Below are 27,454 nucleotides of genomic sequence, written 5' to 3'. Positions count from 1 at the left end.
CCCAGATTTCAGGTAGTTATAGTTAGGACCTAGTTTCTATAAAAAGCGTTTTTTGTTTTGCTATTAACTTTGGCGCGGTTTGCTGAATCTTTTTTTATGCTCATTTGAGCTGCTGTCTGAAAAGTTTCAGTGTGATCCATCAAGCAGGAGCTGAGAAAAAGAGGGGGTCTCAAAACATGTTTTCCCTTTTCATTATTCATTTTTCCATAGGGATTTTGATCAGAAATAGCTCCAAAACCACTGGACAGAATTACACCAAATTTGGCAGAAAGGTAGCTCTTGGTCCAGAAAGAGGCCTTTTTGTTATTTTGTATAAATCCATCGAGTAGCTTTTGAGAAACTTAAGAAAATCCAAATTTGTATATAAATAAGGACGCTAAGGATTTGCGACCCTTCCCAATCTCATGCTGAGATCTGATTGGCTGCCAACACTTCAAGAGGGAAGTGTTGGCAGCCATCTTGGGACTCGACTACAGCTGAGTCCTAGAAAAAAGGTTAAAAATGAAGAAAAGGGGCCTGGGTATGGACACCCTGATCCTTTAGCTCTAGTGGTGGGGGCTAAAAAACATTTTTTTTAAACAATTTTGCCGCAAACTCACGACCAGGTTGCAAATCCACAGCAAAAAAAAAAAAACGCATAGACAGTTGCCGCCAAGCTACAGCAAACACTCTCCTCTGATGCTTGTGTGAGTGTGCAAGTTATAGCTACCTTAGGGCATGAGTTATAGTTACTTGAAATAACTCTAATGATAACTGCTGAATTTCTATGGTTTTCTATGAGTAAATTCAGAACCTAACTATAAGGTCCCTTTACGCTTTTCTTTTGTGTGTGTATATACATGTGTATATATATATATATATATATATATATATATATATATATATATATATGTGATACACAGATTCCTGTATCAAATTGAAGGAATAAACCGCACTCCAAAGTTGCCGTATATGCTGCTTCTTTATTTTCTGGGCTTCAATTCGATTACATGCAATTAATGCTGCCTTACGCGTTTCGGTCTGTCAAGACCTTGTTCACAGGCATATATGTGTAGATATATATATATATATATATATATATGTGCAAACGCTCCGGCGTTTCCCCGATATCATCCACCAACGGGCTGGTGCGGGCAAGCTAAATATAAAAAAAACATTCCTTCGTAATCTACTCAAGAAACGCCGCACTCCAGGATACAGTTTCAACAAAAGTTAATTTGCTGCTCATGCATATCGACCACCACAGTCTTTTTCAGTTTGCTCTGACATGATTTTTGTTGCATGATGCACATTGCCAATATTTTCATGGCTTGGTTCTCGCTAGGCTTGCCTGCCTCTTTTGTACTGTATGTATATCACTCAGTAAGTTTCACTGCATTTGACACACAGATCTTTTTCGTTATTTGCAGTTAATATGTTGCAATCCTTCTAACACAGCACAGTAAGTTACAACAAGGCATCAAGCAACTGCATACAAACCGATAGGTATTGCTTTAGAGTCTTATTTTTAACCTCAATCTTTTATTATTCCAAGGTTGTTAAAAAGGTTTACTTTGGAAAATAAAGTCTTACAACAGCAGCATAGTGCTTTAATCCTGAACTTTGTGTTTCTACAGACCAAGTGCTTTTAATACATAATGCCTACCAGTTTGCATGATATATGACTCCGACCTTATAGTGCACATGCATAGTAGTAGGACTGAATGTGCATCAAGGGCCAGATGTATCATCACGGCCCTTTGCGATTCGGAAATAGCGATTTTTAAGAAATCGCTATTTCCGACTCGCAAAGTGCCATGCATCACATTTGCGATTCGGTAACAGCGATTTCTTAAAAATCGCAAATGCTATTACCGAATCGCAAATTGCGATACCGGCCCCATTCGCAGCTTTTAAATTTTGCACATGGTTACCACCAAGTTCAACTTGATGGTAATTAGAGATTCCTAAATGCCAAAATCGCATTTAGGAATCGCTTCATACATGTGCTAAGAAATCGCAAATAAGGAATCCTTATTTGCGATTTCTAATTTAGAGAGTCGCAATTTGCGACTCTCTAAACAGAGTCGCAATTTTAAGGAATCGCTATTTTAGCGATTCCTTAAAATTGCGTTCAGAATGTATTTCATACATTCTGAAATGACATTTTGCATTCGCAAACGGGCATTCGCACCGTTTGCGAATGCAAAATGCTTTCATATATCTGGCCCCTAGTCTGAACATCTCAATGACCCAGTGACTGGCACTGTGAGAAAGCAGTACTGCCTTCAGCCTCGGGACTCAGCCGTGCCCATCATAAATATCGACTCACATTCCAAACTCACCCAGGCCTGAAGGCGACTCAATTCACAATCTGGAATATATTAGTATGTTTTATTCAAATAAAACTAACCTGTCATCTGGAAAAAGGAAATATCCTTAGGGAACACTGCTGGAAGTAAAACAGATTAAATATAAACATAGGCTACTTTGCTTAGATGGATTACCATAATGTTTACAGTAATTGCTGAGAAATTAAAGTTAAGAGCACTAATAGTTAAAGCCCTCGGTGTGTGATAGGTGTAAAGGAGCCTCATGAGATGGCCCATGCCAACTGTGGTATGGGAGTGGGACAGCGCTAATGATGAAGGGGGATGAAATGGAATGGAATAAGAAGAGTGATAACAGTATCAGCAGAGTTGACAGAGTGTTAGTGTTGCGGGTGTCGCCAAATATTCTGGGAAAAATGGGTAATTTTCCTTTCTGCTCCAACCGGCGTGCATTCATTTGTACCCCAAGTAAACCCATCTGCTGCTTGGCAAGACTTTAAGTTTTAGACTTTTGCTCGCTCCAACATAATGGAAAAAACAATGTCCTCTAAAACTTTTAGTGCTTTTAGTAAGTGGTCATGGTGAAGGACATTGGAATGGAGTTCTGGAAATTGGTCTGAGTAAGTGACTGTTTCTTTTCTGGCCTCTTCAGCACATTTTAACTGAAAAGGTGTGGAACTCTCATCTTACTTCAACAACCCTCAGTTTTCACACTGTTGCTTCACATTTACTAGCACTTGTTTTGCCCGAAAAATGTTTTTCAAATTTGTCTGCTTTGATATTTATTTTTGCTGTTGTCCCAAACTGTCATTGTAAGGGAGTTTTTTTGTTGACTATCTTCAGGCAAGTAGATAAAATGTAAGCTGTGCCAAACAAGTTGTATCTGCAATTAATTTTATACAAGAGCATGTTTCCTAATATATGCATACTTGTGTGTTGTTAATTCTGCATCATTTTTTCAGTATTCTTTTTTGGAGCCACTTTGCTGAAATAGCATTGGCGTTCTCATTCATAGACATGAGGTGGGTTGTAGTCTGCTTTGTAGAGTTAATTTATGAATGTCTGGTTTAGGTTTGGATTTGTGGTGACAGAACTACAAATTAAAAAGTCACAAGTGACAGTGGGGACTGGTCTTGAAAATGAGTAGGAACCTCTGTATATTGAATAGTATTGAGATGCATCCTTAAAATGTTTTCTGAAGACTATTTTTGGATATTTTGAGAGTTGTGACTTTGGGCTGATTTTGGGGCTGACACTGGTCTCTGTGTTGGGCTAAACTTGGGCTTATACTTGTGCAGCTTTGCTCTTAGGAGGAGTCTCAAAATCTGGCAACACTGAACATAGGGGAATCAACTGCCAGACTGCTCCTATTGGATTTACATGTTTTAGTCTGAGAGTGTCAGGCTTCATTCTCATATAGCTGAGAAAGATAGGGTGATTTCACGAAAATATTGTCTCATTTTAGCTTCTGGAGCACCTTCCATGACCTCTGTAGGAAAATCATGAGAGAACAGTTCTCTCTCAAACATGATTTGTGGAATTCCAGCAGGTTAAAATCACCTTAAAACAATTTCTAAAATTAATATTATACCATCAACAAATGATTTATATTGTAAGTAAAATTTGTTTTCACTCTTTAAAAGTTCTCCTTTTTGTGACCCTCAAAACCCGCCATTCAGTACAATGCATTTCACTGGGTGCTATATTGGTCCCAAGATGGCTGCTATCACTTTCTGGTTGAAGTGACAGCCAATCAGATCTTACAATGAGATCTGTGCTTAGGCTACTTCCAGATATACAATTTCCTTTTCTTTTAATATCTCAAAAACTACTGAACAAATTTACAGCAAATAAGAAAAAGTACAATCTGTGGAACAGATCTAGCTTTCTGCCAAATTTGGTGACATTCTGTCCAGCGGTTCGAGCTGCAGGGTTGTTCAAAACTCCTATGGGAATTAGCATGGTAAACACACTTTTTGTGACAATCCCCCCCATTTTTTCTCAGCCCCTGCTTGACAGATCACCCCGAAACTTTGCATGCGCAACAAGAATCACTTGAGACATTTTATGAAGATTCATCAAATGACACCAAAGATATATATATATATATATATATATATATATATATATATATATATATAATCAGTAGGATACATATATATGTACATCCCTCCCTCCAAGCAAAACTGGTGTGTGTCCTACAGGCCATTAAAATTAAAAACTTGGATGTGCAATGCTTAAGTTGCCTCTTTAGAACAGTGTTGCTCCTCTGTTTGTGTGGAAGTATTGAACTAAATGCCTTTAGGCTGAATAAACATCCCTGTAATTATTCTAAAGTTATGATCTGAAAGCGTAATCGGCAGGTCATCAGCTGTTTGCTCTTAGTTTCAACATTAATCAACCTCTGTCCTCTGGCTGCTGTGGACACTACAGACAAATGGCTGTCAGGGAAAAGAGAGGGCAAGAAGCAGAAAGGTGAGGAAAAAGATCAGCCTCGAATACTTAACGTCATATTTAGACAACCATGGCACTAAACACCGACGAGGAAGGAACGTTTTTGCAAATGTGAGCAATGTGAAGGGTTAACTGAAGCATCCCTTATGTATGTATTGGTTGCTTACAGCTGCACGAACAAATTACACATTGGCACACAATCTTGCTGCCACTGAAGGGAACCTTGTAAGGTGGGTATACATGTGTGCAAGTAGGCTGAGCCACTTCCCCACGCTGTAGTGGGAGAAAGCAAAATGTGAATGACACTATCACAGACCAGTGGATGTGGAGGGCTGACTGAAACACGCTAAATGTACAGATGTATTTTTTAGTTTAAAAAAATGAATAAATAAATAAACGTCCTTGTCTAATGCCAGACCTAACAAGCATTGGCAAAGCCGATTGGTTTCCCTTCTGTGAAATCTTTTGGGTTGGTGAATTTATTTTTTAGGCATGTTGCACTGCAGCACTAGCTGTTTCACAACATGGCTTAAAGTTGGGGAAAAAAGCACTATGACGTGCATAACGTTGACCACGTTACTTCTTTTTTTTTATTTTATTTTTTTACTTTAAGTCACGCTGCTGTGTAACATATCCAAAAAACATTGCTAAAACCAATAGATTTTGCAGTAGCAAAACATATTGGCTTTGCCAATGCTTGTTAGATTATTGCTGCAGTAAAAAATTATGCTAGGCTCCTTTCTTCTGCATGTCTTGCCTTGCGCTTGTTCTCCCAAGTGTGCCCAGAGGTGTGTGAACTCAGCACGGGTCACTGTTTTATGTGACAGACAAATGGTAGCGAAGTGAGTACTCTGATACAGCAGAAATGTGACCAAACCATTACTATGAAAACAAAGGTGGCCATGAGGAGAAGATCCACTGATTTTCTTTTTTTTTTTTATATATATTTTTATTAACTTTTAGTGGTTATACAGATTCATCATTTAAGGCATTATCATTCTTAGTCATTATTAGAAGTATTATTCAACATTGCGCTCCCATTTATATTGACTGCCGTCGACTGATTTACTTTTTCTCAGTTACCTCAAGTCGTTAACCGTACCCTTCTGCGTTGTACTTGTCCTTATTCTGATACTGTGGTTTCATACCCATGCCTTTTTTGTATAAGTATTGCTTCCTTATTGCTCGAGAAGATCCACTGATGAGTGACCAACTCACCCTGTCGCTTTGAAAAAGCAGAGCCCTCGCAGTCCTCAAACCACTTCCCCCTTTGAATTATAAAGAAAGGAATGCTGGGAAGAAATAAATATTTTATCTTTAAATACTCTGGTGCTTCAAGGACTCTTTATCCTACTTTGTTGTACCTCGACAGACTGTTATTGTGCTTTTATCTGCAATGAGGTAATGGCCTATAAGAAGAAAAGAATCAAAACAGAACAGACACGTTTGCAACAGCAACACTCAGAAGTGGTCTAGCAGTGTCAACCAAAATGTCTCACCTGAGAAATCACCTACATGAATAAATGTAAAAACAATTTAAAAGGATCTTTGCCTTTGACATCCTTAACATTAAAAAACAGTGACATATTGAAGAGTAGGGTTAAAAATAATGCGTGTTCGCTTTCTGATACTTGTAGCCCAGTACACTTAATTGAAAAAGGCAAACTACAAGTATCAGATTGTGAAAAAAACACAAGCTTGCTGTTTACTTTGGATATGGACTGGTCCCAAAAGTTTGGGAGCCCTTGGTTGCTAACCGACGAAGGTAGAGGGCGTGGCAGCTTGATTTTTACTTTGGTGTGGGGATAAATGTGCCTTGGTTCGTTTAATAGCACATTCAAAGGCATGTTTGGTTAAAAAGTGAGCTCTCTGGCACTTTAGTGCACCCTGGGCAGTGCCTGTTTGCGGTCCCATTATCAGCCTCGGTGCATGGTGTCCCACCCACTCCAGCCCCGTCGTTTTGTAAATCTTTGGTAAAACAAGAAAGTCCATGAACAGTGGGGGAGGGCTGGAGGGGAATGGAGAAAGCAATTGAGTGAGGAGTAGTCGAGCAGTGATGGGAGGGGCAGAGGCATGCAACAAAAAAAGCAATGTGGGCACTCGCTTCACGTCAGCACTTATCTAGGAAGGTAGCACTAAGAATGGCTGCATTTGTAATGTTTGTTATGTTAAATATGTTTAAAACATTATTTCCTCTGTAAATTAGCCAGCAGTACAACTCACGCTTTCCTTTTGGAAATGCTGCATGAATGCTTGCTACCCAACACAGATTTGTATTGTGAAAGTCTGAGCAGGACTATGCAATTTTGACCGGCTGTGTTTTTTTTTAACCTTAACGATGAAAGTACCCTATGTTCTCTTGAGAGTGCAAGGAGGGTGGGAGTGCAGATGGTGTGCTGGTTCATTAAATAACAAAAGTACCTGCATAGTAAAGTAGCCAGTGGAGCAAGGGGCTCGTAAATAAGCCCCATAGTTCTTGATATTTTAGAGTCTGTTTAATGAGTATTGAAGTAGACCAAAATTGGTTGTTTTACATAATCCAGCTGCACTTGAACAATGGCATTGGCCACCACGATCCTTTACAGAAATATAAAGAATGACTTTACCTGACGCACAATGCAGAGACAGAAGTATGAATTTCTAGAGGATGCAAGTATTGATTTGTTAATCCAAGTTTAACTTGAAGTCAATAATATTCCCTAGACTATGAATTGATGAAGCTTTCTCATGGCAGGCACCACGATTCAAAGGCCAGAGGTAAGGCTTCTAAAGATTAGTGGTGTCAAAGATTGGAAGACTTTTTGTCTTGGCTGGATAGAATTTAAGGAAGTTATGTCCCAGCCAAGATGCCAGGAAAAAATGGCTTGCACTGTGATATTTGGGTACCAGGGCCTCTCTTTCAGATTGATCATTATCTGTCTATCATCCTCATACAATTAAGAGATGATCATGAACTTTTTAATAAGCCTTACCAAGGGTTGGATGCAAAGATTGAAAAGCATTGGAGATAGGGTAGAGACTTGAGCTACTTCCTATAGATGGTGGAGGGGCAGATGATTTGCCCTGAGCCATATCAACTTCTTCATATCTATATAAGAGAAAAAATTGAACCAGGCGAAGGAAGAATCCAAAACGTGGGTGACTTAAAAGCATTGCTGGTCAATAGTTTCCAAACCATGGAACAGATCTAGGAGGATAATCTGAAACTCTGCAGTCTACCAACCATCTTAAATCACTTATTGGTGATGTAATAAAGTGCTCAGTTCAATAGCCTGATTTTATGGAGATTGTTCCTTTCTATATACAATCGTAAGTGCTTAGTTTCCAGTTTTCCATAAGTTAGATGATTTAAATTAGAAGAGAAAACGGTGTGTAACTAGCTTGTTCGATTGGGTTATGGTGTAGTTTCTATAACATTGCTCTCTTAGCTTTCTTTTAGAAGAAGGGGGATTGAGCCTTCCTTGAAAGAAGCATTAATGACATGGCTAATAGATAAAGTGATGGACCTACTAAAAGAGCCCACGTTTTTGTTAGTGGAACTAAGAGTTAAACACTCCTCAGCATAAATAGGTGCAAATTGCAGGACACCTAATCCTTGCTCCGGTGATAAAAGGTCTTTATGGACCAGATTAAAAGAATCTCTAGAGAGGTGGTCATAGATAAACATAAATTCAAGAAAAGTACCCAGGTGTCATCATGCTTCCTTTCACTTGGGCTCCATTTCTGAAGTACTAGACTTCAATGTCGATTAGCATAACCATGGCCTTTCTGTTGACTCTATCTGCTGCATTTTGCATCATAGACCAGTAAAACAACCTAATTTCACTGAAGCACTTTCAGGAAAGACTGAGCGTCAATAGATGAAAGATCCTGCTACTATGACAACCATAACACTGGAAAAACATGTGACTGAACTCACATCCTAAAGTAGAGTATAGAAACTGTCAGTCTTCCGAAAGAGTCAAAGAAGTCAAATCGATGTGTTCTGACTGGTAAGTACACTATACAAGATTATATTCTGGTGAAAGGCATGTCACAGACATAGAACATCAACTACTACACATGCCGAATTTGGAGCAGGAAGTTTGGAATCTGTGTTGCAATGCCATAGACTCAGAGGACAGGAGCAGGAGAAATAACTCTCACCCCATTTTTGGTGTTTGGTTTATATTTGGGTTTAAGAAAAAAGTGAGGTAGGGTCCCATGGAGGGATGTGGAATCTGAGGCAGGAGGAGGCGAGAACTCCACAATTATCCCATTACTTCCATGTGAGAGGATTTGATCTTCTCCTTCACAGACTGCCTGTTTGAAATTGGGTTTCTGGTTGACAGAGGAATACACCCTGTCCAAACAGGGATCACAATCCTAGTTAGGTAAGTCAGATACACACCATAAATTACCCTGTGCCCACCCTTTGTTAGCTTGGCACAGAGCAGTCAGGCTTAACTTAAGAGGCAATGTGTAAAGTATTTGTGTAACACTTTAAAGAGTAACCCAGTAAAAACACCATAAAAAGACTCCACAAATTAGAAAAATAGATTATGTTTTTATAAATAAAACAAGACCAACATAACAAAGTACCATAAACAGTGGAAGTTAAGATATGAATTTTTAAAGAATATATGTGAAAATAGTGCTTAGAAGTGGTAATCGCCTATTGCGGTATCTGGTCACGCTGGACCTCGTCAAAGCCAAAAGTTCATGCCACTCATGATAGAGTGCACAATGGCTACAGGACTCACACAGCGCTCGTTGCACAAAAAGTGCAGCGGTGAGCCATATGCAGGGCTGTGGACTGGGTTGGCATCACTTGGGAGAGCAAGACTTGCCGATGTCTAGTCCTTCTGCAGCAGGGCAGAGGGCAGCACAGCAGAACAACAGTTCTTCCCGAGCAGAAATCCAAAGTGACAGTCCTTCTTCCTGGCAGAGTTCTTCACAGGTCCAGCTGTGTACTGGTTTGATACTGTCAAAGGTTCAGTACTTATACACAGTTGTGCCTTTGAAGTGTGGGTAACTTCAAAGAAGGGTCTTTGAAGTGCACATTGATCTGTTCTTCCTGCCCTTGCTCCAGATTCACTACAGGGGGTTATGCAGCCCTTTTAGTGGAAGCAGAACACTAGCTTTCCAGGTGTAAGTGTCTGATCCTCCTTCCCGTCCTGCCCAGAGTGGGCCATCAGGATGTTGATGTCCTATCATTCACACCTAAGCTCCCTTTGTGTGTGGCTGTCTGGAAGAAATGCACATAGTCCAACTGTTTCCCAGCCCAGATGTGTATTGGAGACAGGCTGCAGGCACACAGGGCTAAGAGCACGAAAATGGCAACTTTCTAAAAGTCACCTACCAGCACAGCAGTTACTCTGCACCTTGTAGAAATCACAAAGGAATTTGCATATTTGTATGCCAGTTTGTATGATTTTGCACAATCTAATGCCCCTGGGGCAAAGGTAACTTCCTTCTGAGGCAGTCAAAACTCCCATAAGTGTCTCAAGAAGACTTTGTCTGAAGGATAGTATCACCACAGAGGAAATACAACAGATCATAATTGACAAGTCTGTAGGCATATCAGAGGCGAAGAGTTGTATTAGACTGATATGAACAGATTGTCCTCCATTTTTAGAAATGTTTATAAAGAGGTTGAAAACAGTGGTAGCCTTCGTCCATAATTTAACAGAGCCACCATCTGCTTACATACTAAATCTGCCTTAGATCCTATTCACTGTTCAAATTATAGACCAATCTTATTAATTAATATACATATGAAAATATTGGCTAAAGTGTCAACACACTGGCTTCAAGTAGTTATGCTGAAATTCATACACTCGAATAAAGTCGATTATGTGTTCTTCTCTAGAAATCATTTGCAGACCATACACCATCTGCAAACAAGGGACAATGCTGACTACAAGTTGCTTTTTGTGGATGTAAAAAAAGCTTTTGATCACTTCGATTGGGGTTCCTTCTTAAAAATTGGATGCAAATGTCAAATGGCTGCAAAGCACACCTTTGGTTCAGGTCAGTTATAGGTACCTCTCCAAACCATTCAAAGTCAAAAGGGGCACTGGACAAGGCCGTCCATTTTCTTTGTTACTGCTCATCCTTGCTCTAGAGATATTTGAGTCAACCATATGCTGATCACATGACATCAAAAACGTAATCACAGCAGCTGCAGCTCCAAAGTTATTACTGTATGGCTAGTATCCTGCTCATACTTTTAGAGCCAGACACTATCTCTCCCATGGGTAAGCTCTGATTCTGCACACTTCCCAGGGTATAACATAAACTGGGACCAATGTGAGGTCATCCCGATGGCTTCTGTGACTAGTTTACCACTTGGATGAAAGTCCAGATGCCTCAAATACCTGGGCAGGCTTAAAAAGGTCATAGACAGCTTACTCCTGACTGAATCAATGATGATGGATTTAACTCTCTGGTCAAAACTGAACTTTTCACTATAGGGTAAAAATCAGACTATCAACATGCTCACCATCACCAGGTTCAGTTATATCTCAGTAATGCTCTCAGTGAGACTTACAGTATCTTAACTGAAAGACAGTGACACAAATACGAACCACTTTATTGGGTATCCATGGACTGAGTGATAGTAGCAAAGCTCACCATAAATGCCACCTCTGTGGGGAGATTACATCCTCCTAGCCACAGAATCATCCAAGCAAAGCTTGGCATTCTGAGAAAGTGGAAATATCCCATCAGAGTACCGTCTTCAAAGTGATCTGGGGTAGTTTCTTTGATTCAGCACCGACACAGCTAGCATCAGCAGAACAACAATTAATCTCTGTTATATGCTTTTAATGGTGAGGTGAAAGGTTTCTGTATTGATAAGGTATTGTACTGATTTGTGTTGTTCTTCCCCACACCCTTGCTTTATTCCATGCCCCATTTATTTTCGTGTAGGCTTTAGCCATGCAAACTGTAGAAGTGTGTACACAGGGATAAGGCACCATGAATCCAAAGAAACAGATAGGCAGGAGAAGAGTCCCTGAAACAATTTTTGTTGTACATGAAGAAGAAATTCCAGCCACAGCTCCTCATGGCGCTAGCCCTCCAGCAACTGTCCCTTCACAGTTCCAACATTCAACTAATAACAATTAAATGGAGCTTGACAAGCTGGGAGAAAGGGAAAACAAAGGAAGGACATACCTGGAGATGAATATACAAATGAACAATAAACACAATGAACATTACCGCACACCGTCCCTCCATAACACAAACATCCCACAAGAGAAAAGATAATTTAGGCAAATCAGTTGTTACAAGAATAATTAATAACCACAATTCTGTTGAAATTACATATGTGACCATTTTCCATTTTGGCAGCCCCTCAGAACACCTTTTTGACTTTTAGTGGCTTACTGAAGAGTGAAACACCCTTTACTCTCTCTGGCAATTTAATCTTAGCCAGATTTCCTACCCCAATCTGCATGGGTTTAGTTGCATTTGTGAGAATCATAACCTTCTTTCCAATTGGCTTGAATGCATCTCTCTCTTTTTCTCACTTGTTCGTTAACCCCCTCTGGACATACTGAACCCTCACTATACTTCCCCACCCAAGGAGGACAGAACTTCATATGCGGTTTGCATTTCTTAAACACCACTAAGGGACTCACTCCAGTTGTAGAATGTGGAGTAAACCTATACTCTTCTGCTCTTCTCTTAAAAGCTTGAACACAATTATTCCCTCCAGCCTATGTAATTTGTTTAGTTTCTTTGAGTGTGCAATTAAACCTCTCAATCATTCCATTTGTTCCAGGTCGATACAGTGCACATTTCTAATGACTAATCCCTCTACTGTCCATGAACTCCACTATCTCCCTCAGTGGGGACCCAACTCCATTATCTGTGAGTAGAACCTTCGTGATTCCCCTCTCTCGTAAACAAATCAGTGAGAAATGTTATGACCACCTGAGTATTGATTCCTTCCTTGAGGCCAACCTCTGACCACCTTAACAGCATATCCATAGCTACCACTGAATACTTTCTTGAAGTACCCACAGTGATGGACCCTACAATACCAAGTCCTATCTCCTCCCAAACCTCATGGAGCAATTCTCTACAAATCATGGGTGCAGTTTTAGCCTTTAAAATCTTATATGACATGCTGCACTCCATACACTCTTGCACCAAGATCTCTACCATCATGTCAATCCCTAGCCACCAATATTCACTCTTGAGCCTTTCTTTGGTCTTACTTATGCTGTGATGTCCCTCATGAGCCAACCGCATGAGATGATCTCTAATACCTGAGGGTGGTAGCATTCTAGTTCCTCTCAATACAATGTTGTTCTGAAGACTATTCATGAAACACCTTCATAAACCTCAAGCATTTCTCATCCTTACTTCAGACATTATTCTCTGACAATAAGCGTTGACGCGCCTGCTCCAATACTTCATCTCTTTCTGTTTCCTCCAACCACTCTCTTTCCATGACACATCCTAGTTTCACCCCACATACCTTCACATCATCTTTACTCCACCACTCCATTTGCCATTTTCTTCATCCTCCTTAGAATCAACCGCTATCCTAGATAAACAACCTGCCACATTGTTGTTTGCTCCTGGTAAGTAACTCACATCAAACTGAGAATCTTGTAGTGCAACAAGCCACTTCCAAATTCCGGAAGAAATACTGTCCAGACTTTTCTAGCCAAAAACTTTTTGGAATGGCTTATGATCAGTCTGCACTTTGAATTTAACTCCCCTCACAAATTGCTTACATTTCCATACAGCCCAGTACGTTGCTAGTGCTTTCTTCTTTATAGTGCAGTAACATTGTTCAGCCGCTCTTAAGGATCCTATGGTCACTTTTTTCCTCCGTCCTGCTTCTGTTTAAGCACTGCATCCAGACCCTTCTCACTGGCATCAGTCACTATCACCCAAGGATGACCTGCTATAAACCCCTTTAAAGTCTGCACTGAAAATAAGTCCAATTTAATTTTCTAAAATTCCATCTCACATGCATCGGTCCACACGAATTGTTCACCCTTAATCAAGAGGCTATGAATTGCCAGAGTATGACTGGCAAAATTAGGGACAAACCTTGCATAATATTCGCATCTTCCCAGAAAAGATTATACTTCCTCTTTTTTTGTTGGAGAGAACAAATTCACTATGGTTTTAATCAAATCATCTTTGGGTTTAACACCTCCACCTGTCACCACATGACCAAGACAAGTAATTTAAGCTTGGCAGAACCTACATTTGTTGATTTTGAGAGTCATGTGTCACGTGGGTGCAAGTATCTTCACAGGGGCAAGGCACCACAAATCCAAGGAGACAGATAGGCATGGTTAACACTAACACCCTCAAAGAGCTAGAAGAAGAACCTCTTCTTACCTTTTATGCAACTTCTTCATATTTTACAATTGGAACTAACAATGTTGATAACTTACAACTGCTCTTGCATTGGTTTGAGTGAACCATACATGTCTGCATTTATATCCCACCCCCCCTAGCTGCAGGAGGAACCCTGCTCTGGTTCACCACGCTAGGAAGATCATGTTGTGGTTTTAAAAGAAACAGGTATAACTGATGGATACAGGATGTCAAGGCTATCTTAATATATGACCCTCTTGGTTAAAAAGCTTACTGGAGAGACTGGCTGGGTAACAAATAGGTATATATTGTCCATGCACAAGTTAGTCTTACCACCAATAAACAATATCTCCCCACATGTGAGTCTATGTATTGGGGGCAACAACATGAAATGACTAGTTAATTGACAGCTTCACTTTCTTCCCTTTTTTACTTATTTCTTTTACCCTCCTATTGTTCCCATGTGATGACCCGACATAAAAACAGTTTTTAGAAACAAACTTAGGAATGACCAGCTCTGTTGTTCATCTAAGTCAGATTTGCCTGTATTTTCTTAGTATTGTTTTCTTTCGGGGTCTTAGGCTAGGTTATATGGCCAAAATAACTTTTACGCTGTGGCAACTATTTTTTAATAGATGCCACTCTGTTCAGTTGTGCTATATTGATTGTAATGATAATTCTAAAAAGATTGGAAACGTGTGCCAAAATTCACAAAAATAAAGTCAGAGATTCCTATTGAAGGCACGCCCACACAAAAGCGTGTGCAGGGCCGGCTTTAGCTCTGGAGGCGACCTGTGCGACAGTCTTTTTTGGCACCCCCACCCCATGACCACCTCCTCAGATTCACTCACTACCACCTGGCAAATATGCACCTCATCTTCCATAGCCTCACCTTTCACATACATTCATTTGTTTTAAAGCATTTGTGAAGGCTGGCTTTACTAATCCACTCCGCTATCCACATAAAATACAGTTCTGTTCTTTGCAGCAGGCATGTTAACCCTCTACACTATTTTATGGCGAGTCAAAGCTGCCACTAGAGGAAACTCTGATCTCTCTCCCAGTAGGAACATTAATCACAAGAGGTATCTTGACATTTTAATTCTTTCCTTTAGGCTGGACGCACAAGGAACTTTTCAGCAGGTGCTTTTAAATTGCAAGTTTCATAAGTCATTGCTAAACACAGCACTCCCCTGAGGTCAGCGCTAAGCAGGGTTGGGCCTGGTCAGCGAGGCCCGCCCCGCTTAGCACTTCTGAGATCGGGTGCATTCAGGAGAGGGCCTCGGCAGTGAAAACTGCAGTTTCAGGTCTCTTGTGCACAGGCCTGTCTTGTGTGGTGGCAGTGAAAGCTGCTGTTTGAGGCCTCTTGTGCACTGCAGGGCCGTAGGCAGCGAAAGCTGCCGTTTCTGTCCTTGTTTGTCCACCAGTGTGCACAAACAATGACAAAAAAAGAGAAGCTGACCTACCTGGGTCTTCCTAGAGGGCCCTCCTCTCAGATGAGTCCTCTTCAGCGTGGCTGCCTCCCTCCTCTGCTCCAGTGCGCACTGCATTCCAGTTATGGGCTGCACAGCTCAAGCGCAGACTGTCTGTGCTTGCGCTGTGCAGCCCATACTGGGCTGCAGCGTGCACCGGGTGAGCTCTGCTCCGCTGGCAGGGCTAACAGAGTTTTGTGGACAACTCCGCGCTCTGCGTTCCACAAACTCTGTTTGCTCCACCAGCGGAGCAGACGACTCCACACTCCCCTAGAAAGCATATGGTATCTGAACACCAAAATCCGCCACCAGCTTGTAATAGGTTAATTTATCGCACCCAATAAATAATGGACTCCGTGGTATTGTTATTTATCAGGTGAGATAAATAGCACATAAGCATCTAAGCATTGTAATTAGGGCTATTGTCGAAAATGTACTACTTTTGGCTAGGCAATCCAAGTGCTAATTTTCTACAATGTGTTGACTTATATTTCTCCACTCCCTGAAACAGGTAGTGGAACCAAATTTACAAGTGTAAAGTCACTACTAGTGCATTTTCACATGTAGGGGGAGGTCTCTGCCACTGGTGGTAGATCTCCCTACAGTAAAGCATAGGGACATTTTTTTCAAAGTTTATTAAACTTTTTTAAAAATAGAAAAAATATTTGTGAAATGTAATTTATTTAAATCTAATAAAATAAATCAATTTTTTGTAGTGTATCAAAACAAATTCCCACCTAACGTAAATTGTTTATCTTTTTTATTATCTTTTTAACATTACTAAAAGTTATGTATCGAATTAATGTAATTTTTTTTTTTTTAAAGAAAGATTTATTTTAACATTAAAATGTTATTACAATAGTTTATTATAAAATATTTATTTTTTTATTCATGGAGACTTTTTGTACTATTATAATACATATATTTTTAAAAAGTCAAAATAAATTAACTTATTTTTAACATTATTTTCTAATGGGCTCTATTTTGATTTTTGATTCCCTGCCTCCATTATTTTCTATGGGAAGATGTTTTAGTGCCAGGGATTGGGCACATGTGATACTGTTTTGGGTCCTTTTTGGCAGTACTAACGTGAGAGGTGCAGTGTGTGACTACGTATGTACTTACTCTGATGGACAGATCTATGTCCCTCCTGTGAGATATTGGTTTATGGAGGTAAAAAATCCTTCTCAAGCAACAACCACAGTCCTCTAGTAGTTTGACACAAAAAGGCAATGTGTAAAGAATTTATGCAGTACACAAACAATAATTAAGTGAAAACCCAACACCAGAGAAATCCCACACAATTTAGAAAAGTATAGTAAATTTTAATGAATACAATGAGACCAGAATAACAAAAACCCAGTCAATAGAACAGCAGATATGCAATTTCAAAGTCTTATGTAAAAGTGGCAACTGTGGTTATCTGGTGACGCCGGATTGGAACAAAGTCACAAGTTGAGGCCGATCGCGATGGAGTGTGGGCCGGGTGCAGGACAGAGTTTGGCCTTCTGGATAGTGTATCTGATTGTACTTGGGCTGAGATGTGAGGTCTTGTGTCATGGTGCATTGAGTTGCGTCCCACTGCTTCATTTCTAATGAGGCTGCAGATCAGGTGCTGTGATGCAGGGTCCTGCATTCAGTTTCTTCACGCTGCTTAGGTTCTGATGAGGCCCCCGTTCAGGAGCTGCGAGTGGCTGTGATGCAAGGTCTTGCGTCATGTTGTGGCTTGATGCGTCGTATCTTCTCTGATGAGGCTGCCAGTCAGGAGCTCTGTGGTGCTTCACTGTGAGGTCCTGCGTTGAATTGCATCACACAGCGTCAATTTTAAGAGAAGCCTCAGTTGGGCAAGGAGCAGTACACACTGATCCAAGACATGGGGAGTACCACTTGGGGATCAGGACTCACTCCAGCAGAGGCCAGTAGTGAGGCACTGGCAGGTCTAGCTGATAATGGTCAGATAGGCAGATGAAGGACAGATCTTTAGAGCTTGTCTTTGGAGCTCGCACAGGTGGCCAGGCAGCCAGCGCTTGTGAGAACTGTGATTGTCCTGGGTTCAAAGAGAAGGTTCAGGCTTCCCTCCTCAGGCAGCAGAACAGTCCTTCTTCCAAGTCTTCACTAGGTCCGGAGGTGATCTGATGAGTGGTTCAAGAGTCCCAATATTTATACCTGGTGCCAGCCTTAGAAATTGTGGAGAGTCCATATACTACCCCACCTCTGTTTCTGGAAAGTTTCTTCCTTCTCCTGCCAAGGTTTCAAGTAATCTAGGGTGAGAAAAGACTGATGGCAAGATCATTTTGTGTGTGCTGAAGGCTTTTGAAATGTAAGTGGCAAAGGGAACAACTCTGCCCTAACCATCCTGGCACAATTGCCCATCCTGCCAACACCTAGTACTCCTTTGTCTCACTGTTTGGGAGAAATACACAAAGCCCACAGCTAAATCCCAGTCATGCGTCCAAGGTTACTGGCACAAGGCAGAAATGGTTAGTACAAGAAAATACTAACTTTCTAAAAGTGGCATTTTCAGAACTTTGACTTAAAATCAAACGTTACCATCAAAGATGGATTTAAATTACAATTCAGGTAAGTGTAAACACCATTTTCCTGTCTGCTCCCAAACGTAGGTTATCAATTACTAAGTGTAATAAGGTAACCTAGGGCCATATGTACAAACACTTTTTCCCATAGACACAGAATGGGTAAAAACCTTTGCTACATCTGGCCCCTAATGTTATCCTGTGGGAGTGATAGATCTTGCAATAGTGAAGAAACACTTTAGGGGTTTTTCGCTACCAGGACATGTAAAACTTAAACCCACATGTCCTACATTTTAAAAACAATGCTCCCTGCCATATTGGTCTTTAGGGTTTACCTTAGGGGTTACTGGTATGTATTAAAAATGAAAGTGTGAACATGGCTAAAGATTTATCTTGCCAGGTCGAAATGGCAGCTTAAAACTGCACTATAGGCTGCAGTGGCAGGCCTGGGACATGTTTTAAAAGGCTACTTCCATGAGGGCACAAAAAGTGCTGCAGTCCCACTAGTAGCATTTAATTTACAGGCCCTGAGTACATGGAGTACCATTTACTATAAACTTAAAAGTAATTTAAATGAGCAAATTAGGAGTTTTCCAATTTTACCATGTTTAGAGAGAGCGCACACGCATGTTAGCACTGGTTAGCAGTGAAAAAATGTACAGAGTCCTACCGCCAACAACAATGAATTTGTCAAAACAGGAGGGGTGAAGGCAAAATGTTTAGGGGAACACCACCCAAGAGTACCAGGTCTAACAACTCCCTAACATATATGTACGTGTGCAGTGAGCTCCACAGTCAGGCCAGTGATCTCAGCACATGAAAGATAGGAGAGGTGGAGACCTCCCTCAAAGGGTTAGTGAATAGCATTTTGTAGTATGTGAGCAGTACTATTGAAGCACTACTAAATGTACTACAAAATGCAGTTTTGTGAGTAGGCCACTGGTGTCTAGCCACACCTCAGGAGAACTGCACTTGCTCCCAAAACACAACTGCACCCAGTTCAAACTGCTAACAAACAATACAAATCACTACACAAGACTGGCCCTGCATACCTAAACAGTCGCATATACTTCTACATTCCTTCCAGGGACCTCTGCTCAGGCGGATTCTCACTAGCATGGATACCCTGCATTCGCAAAGCCACAGTCGAGGCCATGCCTTCTCTAATCTCTCCACCAAAGTATGGAACGACCTCCTTCACCATATCAGAGACACCTTTTCACTTCTCAAGTTCCACAGGAAACTGAAAACATGGCTTTTTCAACTAATCCTCTCCCGGTGTCAGCAGCCTGGACTCCTGCTAAAGTGCCTGGATACCCTCACGGGTGACAAGCGCACTATATAGATAGTTATAACTTAAAATAACATAACATATTTCAAGGATACAGACAAAAGCAGTCTAATTTTAAGTGGGTACCTTCAAATGGCCAGGTCCCTCTTAGTGAGCAAGATACTTTTTTTTATTTTTCATTAAATTTGGGAGTTTTATAAAGCGTGAATATGGTCCAAAGGTATCAAAGCACTGTACAGAACAAAGGAGATTTCTATTACTTACACAAGCAAAAGAGAACATCCTATTGATTAGAAAGATAACGTCATCAGACCACACATTATGGAAAATACGTTGTATCAACATTTCTTGACTGTTTGTCCTCATTGTCTGATCATGGTTTAACTGTGATGACGTTGCTGATTGTGATATAGAGTACCATATGATGCTGTGTGGTTACAGTGCTGAGTCGGGGTCTCATTCAACATACAGCCCCTCATTATGAGTCTAGCGGTCCTAGGACTTTCAAACTCGCGGTGGCGGTTGACCACCACCAATGTGGCGGTCCTGCCTCCACATTAGGACCGTGGTGCTTTCACCACAGTCGGACCGCCAACACTGCCACTTTTTTGCCATCCAACTGCCTGGTGGTGCCGGCGGTCTTAATCCACCAGGGCAGCGCTGCCCTGGGGATTATGAGTCTCCTCTTCACCAGCTTTTACATGGTGGTTCCACCACCATGTAAAAGCTGGCCTAGATGGGGTGCCGGGGGCCCCATGGGGCCCCTGAACTACTCATGCACTTGGCTTGTCAGTGCATGGGCCCCCATGGGCAGCCCTGTTGCGTTTTTCACTGTCTGCTTGACACCCGACACATCGCAACATTGCCACCACCTCTATTATGAGCCGGCGTCAATGTTGTGGGCTGTTTCCGCCCGCCGACCCAGGCCTTGAGGTCAGGTCACCGCACTGGTGGTTTTCTGACCGCACGACTTCGGAGGACGGGCGATTCCGTCCGCCGAAGTCATAATGAGGGCCAGAGTATCAAAGTGTCCCTGAGGGAAACAGTGTATAGTCCCTCAGCATGATCATGACTTTTATTATATTTGTTGTACAAATGGGTGAGGTTGGCTCCAGTTGTTTTCCTGGCACTCTTTAACAGGCAGCTCCCTTGGCTTGTGCCAAAATGGAAAAATACAGAATGAAAGATAAAATGGTCGGAATTAACCAGACACACAAATGTGTGGGACTTTCGTCTTCACACTGTAATACTGATCATTGCTCTCCAGTGGCGACATACAACTCAGGACATAAATACAAAATACTAAACTTGAAGCTACTAGCACGTAGGACTTTGTAGTTTAAGCCCTTCCGAAGCAATATGTATTCATTGTATGCTGTGGTCAATTGCACAGTAGCTAGTAGTTGTATCTTGTTAGTACTGCTCTTTAGGAAGAGTGATTAGTCTCCAATTAGAATTCAGTGCCCAGGAAACTCTGGACACTACAATAAAGTAATCGCCCAATAGTAGATTGGCACCAAACACTTGTCAAATTGTTACTTTTTTGATTTGCACTATAGCTCTCCTTCTTATACTCATTAAATGTCCAAAGCGGTCCTTTGCACTTGTACTGCTTCCTGATAAGTCTGATTGTTAGATAATGTCTGAATGCTTTGTGTCTTATTTAAAACTCTATTTTAATTGTACCACACATTCACCTTATAAACAGTTGAAAACAGTTTAACACGGATGCTCTTCAAATGTAGGATGTTGCAGTAGCAAAAAGAAAAGCAAATGTACATAAAACGTATGTTGCTTTTAATACTCATACAGTCCTCCATGTTCTGACCTTTCTTCCAGTCTCCCTCAGTCATTATCCATTCACCCTCCACTGGTAGGGTGAGACTTTCAGGAGTGCTCTAAGCAGCTTTATGTTTATCTGGAACCTGTAACAGAGATAAGGACACTGCATGTAAAAAAGTCTCATCTTTAAAAGTCATACTTTTATTATTACCAGTGGACATTCTATTCATTCCATTCTGTGAGAATAGGTTTAGAGACCCTTATGGAAGAGCAAAGAGAATCAGCCTTTTAAATGTTTCCCAATAATGTTCTCAGCAGGTTGCCACATGCTTTCCTGACACCCGAGCTCTTGTATTCTTCATTCTATAATATTTGTGCAGGTTTTGTTCCCTAGCTCACTTGACATGGATGAAAGTATCTTTTTGCTGTCTGGTTGAAGCTTTTAGCAGTTAACCGAAAGAATACTTCAAAGTAAGATACTTGCAATTTAGCGGTGACATAATAAGTGCACAGCTGTACTTCAGAAGTACCTTTACTTAACTGAGAATTGTATGCCGCTGCTCAGCTATTGGCCATTAGCCTTAACTTTGTGGAGTTTCACAAAAAGTCGAATGTTTGATAAGCCAAGCGTTTTTATTGGTGCAATAGTTCTTTCTGAAATGAACATTGAATTTGGTACGTTTTCACCAAACCACTCAATTCTAACCCTTTTGACATTTTCACTATTTTTCTCCGGCTGAAGGCTACATTGAAATTTGGGTGTTTGAAACAGTAAACACTTAACTATGTTCTGTAGTCTGTAATCAGTGAGCTTTAGCCTTTCATGGACAACTGCCATTGTTTAGGGTGGAGGGACACAGCTGAATACTTGCACTTTGAATATAAATGATAAATCAACCTTAGTGTCTTTGCATGTGCACAAGGCATATATTTGAAGCAATTGGTGTATTTTTCACATTTCTGTCAAATAAGAGTGACATACTGTTGAAAATTAGAATTTTTTTCTATGTTCTGATTTTTCAGATATATTTTCATTAAGAGTGTGTAGGCTTTAGAGTACATGTTATTCAATGTGGTTTTATAATCAATTGAATGATATCTTTTTTATAGTTGTGTAAACTGAGTATTATTTTTGTGGATGAGTAGTTCTAATGGTTTCAGGTGATACTGATCAGTGGGTGTATTTTGTACACTCGCCATTAAAGCTTTGTGCGTTAACTAGAAAAGACCAGATAATCGCTCTCATGTTAGCACGGACATCACCTTACTTCTTAATCTACCACCTAACCTGGGGGCTCACTGCCTCCAGGGATTCTGGCAGGTTGTTATGGTGTCTGCCAGCTTTGGGGTTTGTTGATGTGCCTGCAGACTCCAGGCTGCCAATAAGACATTATGACCGGGAAAGTGGGTATTACCTTTCCAATATCTGTGTGCACTCCATCATTCTCTTGCCAAGTTCTGGTTACCATCAAGAGGGGCAGGCGGAGAATTGTTAATGTTTGTATCTGGGTGCTTCAAGATTGAGGCTCTCCATATTATCAGACATACGCTAGCTGTAATGGAGAAAATGTAAATGCCATGCGTTATATAATTTACCTTTGTCTAGCTTGGATTTTTCATTGTAATGTAGTTTTCACATTTATTAAAAGTTTAATGTTGTACACCTGATCTCGTCTAAAGCGTTTCCTTTCGAAGCTCTAATAGAAAATCAATGTGTTCATCCGCGCATATCTGGCTGTCACAGTATACCAGAGCGAAAGGCATTCTGCAAAATGGCGGCATTGCAGTGATTTACTAGGCTGCGTTTCGATGAAAGGGGCGGTGATTTTAATTGGTGTATGCCTATAATGGTGCAAAATGCTGTAATCGTGATTACAAAAGTCTGCGTAAACGCCAGTGAATAATGGACAACTGTAGCCCTGTTGTTCTCCGTGGTTGGATCTGCATTTTATAGCTTCCCTTGATCACATTCGTTGTCTGTGCTGGGATTTAATAGCATCATTTGTGGAAGCCAATATTTGTAGTTTTTCGGGGGAGTTTTTATGTGGCGTTCTAATCTTCACCTGCACAATGTAAAACTGTACAACACTGAGTGGTGTTTGGGCAGTGGAGCCAATTGCAGCTGGCAATCTAAGCTTTTGTCCCAAATATCAGTTGAACATGTTTGAAATGTTTAGCAATTAACGTAACAATCCATTTATATGTAGCTCAAAAGCATGCATTATAATCTATGTTTTGTGATTTCCTCCAACAATGTGGTAGGTTTATCCCTTTGAGAAGAGTGGCACAAAAACCCAAAGTTATGTATATAAAATTACGGAGTCATAGATTTGTATATTTACTATTCTTCTCCAGATATGCTTTCTCCACTTTCCCAACATGATAACATACTTACTTAACCTTAGAAATAGATGTGATTCCAGCCATTCGAGGCCGTGCAAAATGTTTGTTTATTCCCAAAACCTTTCCGACTTTCTAAGTATTCCAAACATTTGTATGGCGCCCCAACACTTCCCTAACCATACTTCGTCCTCTCTACTCCTATTCTTGGGATTTCAGAAAATCTACCATCCTTGCAAGTGGACAGTCCTGTGCGGCTATATTATGAACAATGTGCGCTGTGCAAAAATTGATTTGTACATCACTGTTGACATAGATGTCGCTTTTTCGAAGTGATTTATAGGACTAGTTATCAGGTTATGCTCATGCCATCTGTGATAATTAAGAACCACTGTGGGTATTACAACTGCCATCTATTAATGCTGGTTTTGTTAACTTGTTATATGGTAGAAACACTTTTGCCCTATTCTGAGTGCAGAAAGACTTCCTAAAATGTGTAGCTGGGGAAACTCAGCAGATATTTTGATTACATTATATTTTATTATATTATAAAGTTGGAAAATGGGTTAGTGGTATGGGGGGCGGAACCCTACTCAAGCATCATCCATAATTCTTGTCAGGATGAAACACAAGCAAACCACAAAGTAACCTGTGCTTCTTGGCACAAAAGTAGTTAGGCTTAACTCAGAGGCAATGTGTGAAGTATTTATTCAGCAGTTTAAACAGTAATACAGTGAAACACAAGAAATAAAACACCAACTTAGAAACATAGAGAACAACTTAACAAATATTTTGACACCAAAATGACAAAAATCCAATCAGTAGAACTGGAGATGTGCAGTTTTAAAGAATTCAGCTAAGTAAAGCCACCAAAGCCCGGGTGACAGTCACAGGTTCAGGCTGACCATGATGGAGTGCAGTCAACCTTAAAAGTCCAGCGTGAAGCGTTCCAATTACAGTGTAGAGGGCCATTAGGAGCAGGGCGAGTGCCACGGATGGTTGTCGAAGTAGCAGGAAGATCAGGTTGTACATCGTAAATAGACATCAGTAGCACGAAGATCCTGTCAGGCGTTGCGGGCAGTCGTTGCTGGAGCTTAAAATTGGTGGTCACCGTAGGCTGTCAATGCTGTAGTGCGAAGTGCAGATCTTGCAGTGCTAGCATCACTGGTGGACGCTGTTGCATGAAGAGACAGGTTCACCTTAGGTGAGCATTGGGGACAGCAATATCTTGGCATAAAAAGGCCTATATGCATTCCTGAAGAGCCCAGAAACTTGGGATTTCTCCTTTTCCTGGGGAGAGAGAGCTCCACTGATATCACACCATGGGTCCGGGACCTGAAGAGCACCTCATGGGGAATAAGAACTCGCTCCAGCTGAGGCTAGCAAGGCTCAGTCAGGTCCAGTTGCAGGTCCAGGCAGCAGGCCCGTCTGGCAGATGTAAGGAGCCTCTAGAGCTTGTTATGTCCCTGTATGTTAGAACAGGGGGTAAGTTAGCTCAGCTGACCCTTGGAGTCACTTCAGCCTTGGATGAAAGGTGCAGGTCCAGTCTTCCTTCTCATCAAGCAGGGCAGCGTACTAACAAGCAACAGAGTAGCAGTCCTTCTGGCAGTAGATCAGCCCTTCTTCTGTATACCACAAGTCCAAAGGTGTACTGGAGTTGAGTGTGAGGGTTCAGTATTTATACCTGGTGCCCACTTTGAAGTAGGAAAAGTTTCTAGACAATTCCCTTTGAAGTCCTTGAAGTTTCCTGCCTACCCTGGCCTGACTTCAAGCTGTCCATATGAACAATGCAGTAGTGAAAAGTCCTTTGTGTGAAGGCAGGGCACAACTTATTCAGTTGCAAGTGGGGCTGTCCCCAGCTCCTATAACCTGACTGATTATCCAAATCAGTAAAGGGTGAGAACACAAAATGTGTGGCTGTAACAAGTATGTTAGGGTGTTGTGTGGACAGGATTTAATGAAGAAAAGTATTGATGTCATGAAATCCACAAACAAATACGCATTTGTCTTGGTGATGTGGTACATGTGAAAAGCAGTATTTTTGTGAAAAAAGGAGATGTTAGCTATGGTGATCCAGTGACGGTGAAGAAAACGTGGTAATGCAGTGATGGTGGAGGGTGGACATTGGTGGAATAATACCAAGCTGGTAAAAGTCCAGGAAAAGGTCCATATCCATGCCAGGGATGAACTGGAGTCTAATTTCCATCCTGTTGAGATGTCAGTGGGGGTCCGAAATGAAATGGGACTATGTAGGTCTACCCTTGAAAAGTTTGTACTTTGGAAGTTGAGATAAGACGCAACATATTTCCCACTTTATAGTCAACCTAATTTCTGTTTTGTTGACCTTGCATTATTGCATGGTTTGGACTGTTGTGTTTTCCCAATTTTAAATTTGTAAAATTGTATAGGTTTTATTCAGTTCATTGTTTAGTTTAATTTTGTCTTAAAAAAGAAGAAATATGTTAGGTTCTGTAGTAGGTTACTAGAAGAACTTTGGGATGGAATGTAGTGTCCAGGTTCTACCCTTGTCTCGGTCTGGAGGCGTTCCACTGGTGTCGGTTGGGAGCATCTCGACTGTCCTAGAGGTGGCTCCTTGCGTTTACCTGATCTTTGATATTAAAGACGCAGTATGACTTCTACTGGTCCGTGCCGTCCATCATTCACCACAACACAGTGTTAACGTGCACAGACTGATAAAAGCCAACAAAATCGGGTTCTGAAACCAGGAAGGTGAAGGCAAAATGTTTAGGGATGACCCTGAACAAAGGGCCAAGTCCATCATGCCCCATTGTGCTTTTGCGATCCAAGGAAACTTTGATTTTACACAGACATATCATTCTCTTTAATTTCACACAGATATCACAGCTCCTGAAAATAGACAGCTTACTAACCCCAGGGAGCTTATCAAAGGAGGCAGACTTCTAGATTAGTACCAGGATGTCTGGGAAGGTACCTGGAAATGATCCTGAGGAGGGTGACTTAGGATCCCTCAACAGAGTAAGGGAGAGGCACACAATGGATCAGACAAGACCCAGATTAGTATGGGAGGAAGGGTTCCCATTCCCCTTCTAAGAATAGGGGGGAGCCTCTGGTGGTCAGAGACCCAAGGCACTCTATTTTCAATCCCATTGCTTTGATGATCCCAGTTGGGACTCAAACAAGGAGGCCTAGTCTATACCAATAGGCCCCCACTCATGGTATCTCTACTGTGTCAGGAAGGCTGGGAGGGCAGGCCTTGCAGGGCTTCCTGAAAGCTCAGATATCTGGGCGTACCACTCTGAAGCAGAGGATATAGAGGCGCAGATGGAGGTGCAAAGTGACGGAGGTCGCACCCCTGCTCCTTGTTCAGCCTCAGGGTACTGACCCTGGACTGAAAAGCCAGTCTCAGGATACAACCCCTACACTTGTGGGAGATAGGGTGGAAGTAGAGTGTCTAATACCCTGGGATCCAACTGACTTCAGAGAGGTGTAAAACTGACAAGTGACCCACTGTCACCTCCCACACTAACACATCACAAAGACTCTGAATGACCTCTCTCACAAATAGGTTGCCACTGGTCTTTGGTGATATGAGACCATTAGACCCAACTCTTCAGTGCACTACTGGACCTGTGGATTTCTATCAGGATGAAAGACTATGGTGCTGCTGAAAGGACTGCCGCTCTGCTGGAATGCTGCTCTGAAGGACTGCTGACCTGCTGACCTGCTGCACTGATACCCTCCTGCCTGATTGAGAGGGTCTGGACCTGCATCTCTGAGCCCAAGACCACCCGAGTGTCTCCAAGGGCTTGTTGGCTATCCTCCTGACTAAAACCTCAAGGACAGAAGGCTCCAACAACCTCAAACCTAGCACTGGTACTCTGCCATCTGTGAATTTTACCCTGCCAAGTGATGCCACCCCAGTTCTCGACTCTTGGAAGTGGACCTTAAAGTGCTATGCCT

General features: G+C 41.4%; 1 protein-coding gene across 2 annotated transcripts in view; it reads left to right on the top strand.

Annotated features, from left to right (window-relative positions):
- The window catches only part of OTUD7A (OTU deubiquitinase 7A), a 1,097,633-nt gene that overhangs the window by 445,827 nt on the left and 624,352 nt on the right, over positions 1-27,454 (top strand). The window lies entirely within an intron of this gene.

The sequence above is a fragment of the Pleurodeles waltl genome, chromosome 3_1 (genome assembly GCF_031143425.1).
Source record: "Pleurodeles waltl isolate 20211129_DDA chromosome 3_1, aPleWal1.hap1.20221129, whole genome shotgun sequence".
Taxonomy (NCBI): domain Eukaryota; kingdom Metazoa; phylum Chordata; class Amphibia; order Caudata; family Salamandridae; genus Pleurodeles; species Pleurodeles waltl.
Note: the sequence above shows the minus strand (reverse complement) of the source record. Positions and strands in the feature narration are given on the sequence as shown.